This window comes from Petromyzon marinus, chromosome 66 (genome assembly GCF_048934315.1).
Source record: "Petromyzon marinus isolate PM22_M1 ecotype Great Lakes invasive population chromosome 66, UKy_Petmar_22M1.pri1.0, whole genome shotgun sequence".
NCBI classification, from domain to species: domain Eukaryota; kingdom Metazoa; phylum Chordata; class Hyperoartia; order Petromyzontiformes; family Petromyzontidae; genus Petromyzon; species Petromyzon marinus.
In genome coordinates this window covers 6,797,610-6,803,609 of record NC_133732.1, presented here as the reverse complement: position 1 = coordinate 6,803,609, position 6,000 = coordinate 6,797,610, and positions in this window count along the sequence as shown.

Sequence of the window (6,000 nt, the reverse complement as noted above, 5' to 3'; positions counted from 1 at the left end):
GACACAACATATTGGTCTATTGGCAAGGTAGCTGGGAAAATGCTGCCCCTAGTGTGATAAAAGTGAAGGGATCTCAGTGGTTCCATGATGCTCTCTTCTGCAGATTGTTCTCTAACGTCAAGCATTGTCTCACCGCTCTGCCAGTTCCGAATAGAGCCGTCAAGTCTGTGACATGCCCTTCGACAGATTCAGCAGCTTTCAACAGTTTGCTCCTGGATATTAGAAAATAGGTGACATATATCTTGTAATGATGTTTACAGAACCCGAATCAATAATACTAATCTTGAGATCAGCGAGGGCTGAGACTGGGAGCCAATGTAACTTATGTGGGAGCATTGCGATAAACTTCACATCTGAAAAACAATCCGACTGCATTCTAAAGAAGCTAAGACTTGCACGCACGTCAACAAATGAATCTATGGACAGTCAAGTTGGAAATAAATTAAGTGATGAACCAATGAGTGATGTTCATCAAAATTTAAGGTGGGTTGCAAACAAGTGACAGGCATATAGGAGCTTTCTGGGCAAGCCACGTCGCCAATATCTCACGTTAAAGCAGAACCGTATTTAATTAGTTGAGGGACCAAGCTTTTCTAGATATAAAGACTAAACAACAACATAGTATGATATATCCATTCTAGTGGTGCTATAGGGTGACCAGAGGTTTTAATACAAAAACGTATTTTTAAACCAAAATAACCTTTCTGCTACAAACATTTAAATGACCGAAGTTTACACACGTTACAACGTCATCACCATGGCATATTCATGAATGGAAACTTGGAAACAGTTACTGTCCAGAATGATAACGCGAAACCAAACAAAAAAATCACACATCGTTTTCTCCATTTTCCCACGAGGTTTACATTGTGTGTGGGTTGTTGTTTAGCAGCTCACCTGTAAGGATACCATTGTGTTTTTTAACAGCATAAACACCACACTCATTACAATTCAACGCAAGCCATGTCTCGATTGACGAGCGGGAGATACGTTCCATGAAAATTGGTAACAGAAATCTTGGTTTAAACGACCGTCATGTTCCCATCGACTCCTCCCGCGTTAAAAGCTGAGATGTATGTTCTGGCCTCCAAAAATGTTTTTTTTACGCGAGAAATACACTTAATCGTCATAACAAGGTAGTAAAACATCAGCATAACACAATGCATTAAGAACCACAGCGCTCGCAAGGGACCTGGATTTTTTTATTTTAAGGGTAGATGTTCCTATCTTGTTTTAATTTACATAGCGCCTTAACCAAGGCCCTGAACAAAGAATTAGCAATTTGTACAGCAGAATAATAGTGCTATGAGATGAGATGGGTTGATGAGAAGGATGTTAGTGGGTGGCAGGAGAGGCAGGATCGTCAGCCTCTTCTTCCGAAGATTCTTCTGACGAATCTTGTCGTTTGGACAATGGCATGCCACTAGGGGATGGTATTAGAGAGGTTACAGTTAGAGTTGATCTTACGGAGGTCGAAGTGGTGAAAAACCTATTGATCTTCGACTCTGACGCTTGCCTCTGTTTCTCAAGATACAGCTCGGTGTAGCATGACATCGCCTTGCGTATCACACGATTCACTTCACTGCTGCGTTCTTGGTTCGGATCGTTCCGGGCATAGATGGCAAGTCCTTCTTCAATTCTTCTGTTAGCTTCGGCCAAGTTTCGCAGGGTAAACGTTGGGGTGGGTGTCTTGGTAGCTTCAGCGCCATCATCCTCCTCGACTGAAACTAATCCTTTCCTCAGTTGAATAAATTCCTCATTTGTTAGTTCTTCACCATGAGACTCCAACACTTCCACCACATCAGCCTGCTCCACTTCGTGAAATCCAGCATTCCTGGCAAGTTCGACGATCCTATGGATATCATTAACTGGATCCTGAAGACCGGTTAGGTCATGCTTGCATTCCTTCCACAGTTTTCCCCAGCATGCATTCAATGTTGTCTGCGCCACTTCATTCCACGCCTCATTGATGTTGTCAATGGCGTCCATGATGTTGTAAGAGCGCCAGAACTCTCGTATTGTTTGCACGTCCTTATCCGTGTTTGCGACGATCTGCTCCATCGTTCGACGCATGTAGTACACATTAAAGGTGCGAATGACACCTTGGTCCATGGGTTGTATCAACGGTGTGGTGTTTTTTGGAAGGAATTCCACCCTGACATGTTCCGAAAGTTCAGAGAGTGTGGGTGGATGACCGGGGGCATTATTCAGCAGTAACAGTGCCTTGTGATCCAGGTTCTTTTTTTTGCAGTATTTTTCGATGGCCGGGCAGAAGTGATTCTTCAGCCAGTCGAGAAACACGCTCGCGGTGATCCAACCCTTCTTGTTGGAGCGCCAAATGACGGGAAGGTCGGCCTTGATGCAGCCCTTCAAAGCCCTTGGCGTTTTGGAGTGGTACACCAGCAGTGGCTTGAGCTTGCAGTCGCCAGCCGCATTGGCACCCACGAGCAGGGCGAGCCGATCCTTAGAAGCCTTGAAGCCAGGCGCCGTCTTTTCCTCCCTGGATAGGAACGTGCTTGCCGGCATCCTCTTCCAAAAAAGCCCGGTCTCGTTGACGTTGAACACCTGCTCGGGGGAGTAGCCACCCCCCTCAATAATCTCCTTCAGGGTACTCTTGAATGCCTCGGCTGCTTCGACATCAGCACCTGCAGTCTCGCCGGTCATCTTGAGGTGGCGCAAGTTGTAACGCCCCTTAAATTTCGCATACCACCCGGTGCTGGCGCCGAATGTTTCGTTTGCTGCGCTCTCGCCGGCTCTCTTCTTGAAATCGTTGAACAATCGGAGCGCCTTCGCCTGGATGAGCGCCGTGCTGAGCGGCATGCGGTGCTCATTTTGGTGCTTTATCCACATGCCCAGCGACTCCTCCATATTTTCCATCAGTGGGCTGCGCTTCCTCGTGAGTTTCGCTGCAACGAGTGGCGTCATCCTTTGAGCCCTGGCCTTAATGTTCTCGGAGGCCTTGTGTATACCACAAACAGTTGATGTGGCCAGGCCCAGAGATTTGCTGATGTCGCGGACTGTTTCTCCACCTTCATATCGCCTTATTATGTATTTCTTCATCTCGAGTGTAATGGCCTTTCTCTTCGCTTTTGGAGCACCACTGCTACTCTGTCGACTTGCTGGCCTCTTGGAATTCATGGTGGATGGGGGAGGGGGGTGGAGCGATAAGCAGCGAAGGAAATGCAAACAAAAGTTTTGTTTTCCACTGGACAAAGCACATGGGGCACACTGCACAACACAGCTGGTAAATGAAACGGCACAGCTGGTAAACAAAATAGCTGCGGACCGCCGCTGGACGGCATTATCGATCGGTCTCCGCTCGCCAAGTGAACATTTTGCTCATTATGGGAATAAAAAAAATGGGTCTAAAATGAACTTTGCTTCTGATAGCGAATTCTCGTAAAAGTGAACACCCGTTAAACGAGACGAGCCTTTAGTTTACAATGTAGTGCATGGTGTTAACACCGCAATATTTTTTTGTTAAGTCTCCACAAACGTACAAATTGAATAAATATGCCAGGAATTGCGTGCGCCTCCTGTGATGCGACAATAATCTTTTTCGTCCGTCGAAGGAGCGCCGCAGTCTACAGTGGTTTACCACGAACTATTGGACATTAGCAAACCACTGTAGTCTGCACTCTTCAATGGAGGAGGAATAGCAAAAACTACACACACACTCTCCTGAAGTCCTCTCATCATGGGCTAACAGACCTCAACATTGGCATTATAGCTCCTAAACATATTGCCATATGCACAAAGAGAATTGAACAGCTATCACTGACACTGACGTGCTCATTTTGTTATGCACACATTATCAAGAAATATATCACTTGATATCATTTACATGGATTTTCTTACGTACCATGTTATTACCATTGTGAAGAACTAGTGTAATTGCCCGTCATATGACAGGTTAATAAAATTACATTTAATAAAGAGACTAAGGAAAAGTTTTCCTTGAGATGAATTTTGTTGAATCAGCACTTTGACGTTGGTTGGATTTTTGCATCTTGACAAAGCCACAACATGAAGTTGTCCATGGGAAAGAAACAGATTCGTTGAGATAAAGTTTGTCCTTGTGACTTTTGAGAGTGATAGCAAATGCAGGGATGATGGGAAGCCGTTTTCGCTTCAAAATAACTGGTAAATTCAGATCAGACGGTGCCAGATCAATTGCTGGGAATGAAGACAACATTCCCACGATTGGATTCTGAAATGATTTCAGCCACAACAAAATTACGGTGCATTTCACGAATCACCAGACGTGTGCCATTCAGTATGTTCACGTCGTAAACAATCCAGTGTTTCTTGACTTTGTCGATTACGCCATCTCTGCTGTCTTTCTCTGTTTAATCGACTATGTTGATTGTCAATTCATCTAAACTTGTGGCTTCATCAAGGATAGCTTGACGCTGCCTTTTGCGAGCTTCACGACGTGCTTCTGCAGCAGTCGCTCGTCTTGCTTGTGACATTTCAGCAGTTTCCAGAGCTCGTCGCTGGGCCTTTCTTTCAGTGTTTTCACGTCGTAAACGATCCAATGTCTCTTGACTTTGTCGATTACGCCATCTCTGCTTACTTTCTCTGTTTAATCGACGTCTTCTTTCGTCTGCAGACTCTTCTGAATTCATCGAAATGAAATCTGTGATGGAATGGACGTAGTTTGACACGTAGGATTTTGTGACCAATATTATTCAGAATGAAAAGTTTTAGGTTAGATCGCGGAAGTATAAATGTGGCGTGAGTATAAATGTGTGGTAACCCGCCACCTCCACCCGACACAGCCTACCAGTAAGGATTGTCACGTAAAAAACAAACCTGCCAATTAGTTGCTACTTCAGCCCACCAGTGTGTTGGAGAGTAAATCCACAATATTTACAATTAGAGTATGACTTTTCGCTGGTAATTACATCCAGCCTCATTCGTCGATTTTCCAGAATAGTGAAGCTATCCACCCTGCTTCTGATCTTAAATAGAGCAGGATGACGTCATTTCCGTAAGTCAAACAGGTGTGGAGATCAAAGGGGGTTTTTTATTGTAATTATATAACAAAAGTTTGTTAATCACAGTTAATTAGTATGCGATGCCTTTACAAGGCATACAATTGTAAGGTGTATTACTTAATAATACGCTTCCAGTCCGCAATAAGCCTGTAGCTGTCAGAGCAGTTTAAGTTATTTCAATTTCACTAGATTCTCGAATTAGACTCGGGCCAGGAATAATTCGTTTAACACAACATTTCAACGTTATCTTTGTGCTGTACGCCTTTTGGCGTCCTCTGGTCTAATACCGTTTGAGACGAGGCTCAAAAGAAAGCTCTCTGGTGTGGACTAATCAGTTTCAAAGACAATGCATATATTATCAGAGTATGTTTTTTATTGCATTTTGACCACAAGTATTGTGGTTAATGCAGACATGATTCCTCGTAAAAGGTTTCAGTTTGGTGTTTTAACAACTTAACAACTGTTTTGTTGCCAGATAAAAGGGGAAAAAACGATTCTCGTTATCAAAATAAATTAAATTTCATCGTTCGCAAGCATGTTCTGCAACTGCCGACAGTTGTGTTTGTGAGTATTTAATATGTAATGTTCTTACTCTTTGGGTCTTTTGCTAAAGTGACTTAGATAGAAAAATAAAATAATAAAAATCACGACGTTTCGATCGCAACACAAGCAATCGTCTTCGGGTGAAATAATACAGCAGGAGAACTGCTGAGGCAGGAGACATATAGTGGGAGAGCTGCTGCAACAAGAGGTTATATAGGTTTGAGATGGGTGCAACCCAAGGGTAAGTGGACGGTGCTAGAGATGGATTTTCATGTAAATGTAAGATCGGAGAGCCTAATATACCTCACGACTAAGGTGCCATGAGGGTATATCCATCTGTGTTAAGCTTCATGAACATACGATCATGTATGGATTATGTAACGTTTTTGTAATGTTTTGCATCGACCTAACTTCAGTGTCTTAACATTATTTGTTTTCACTTTGAGTTACTTTTTGT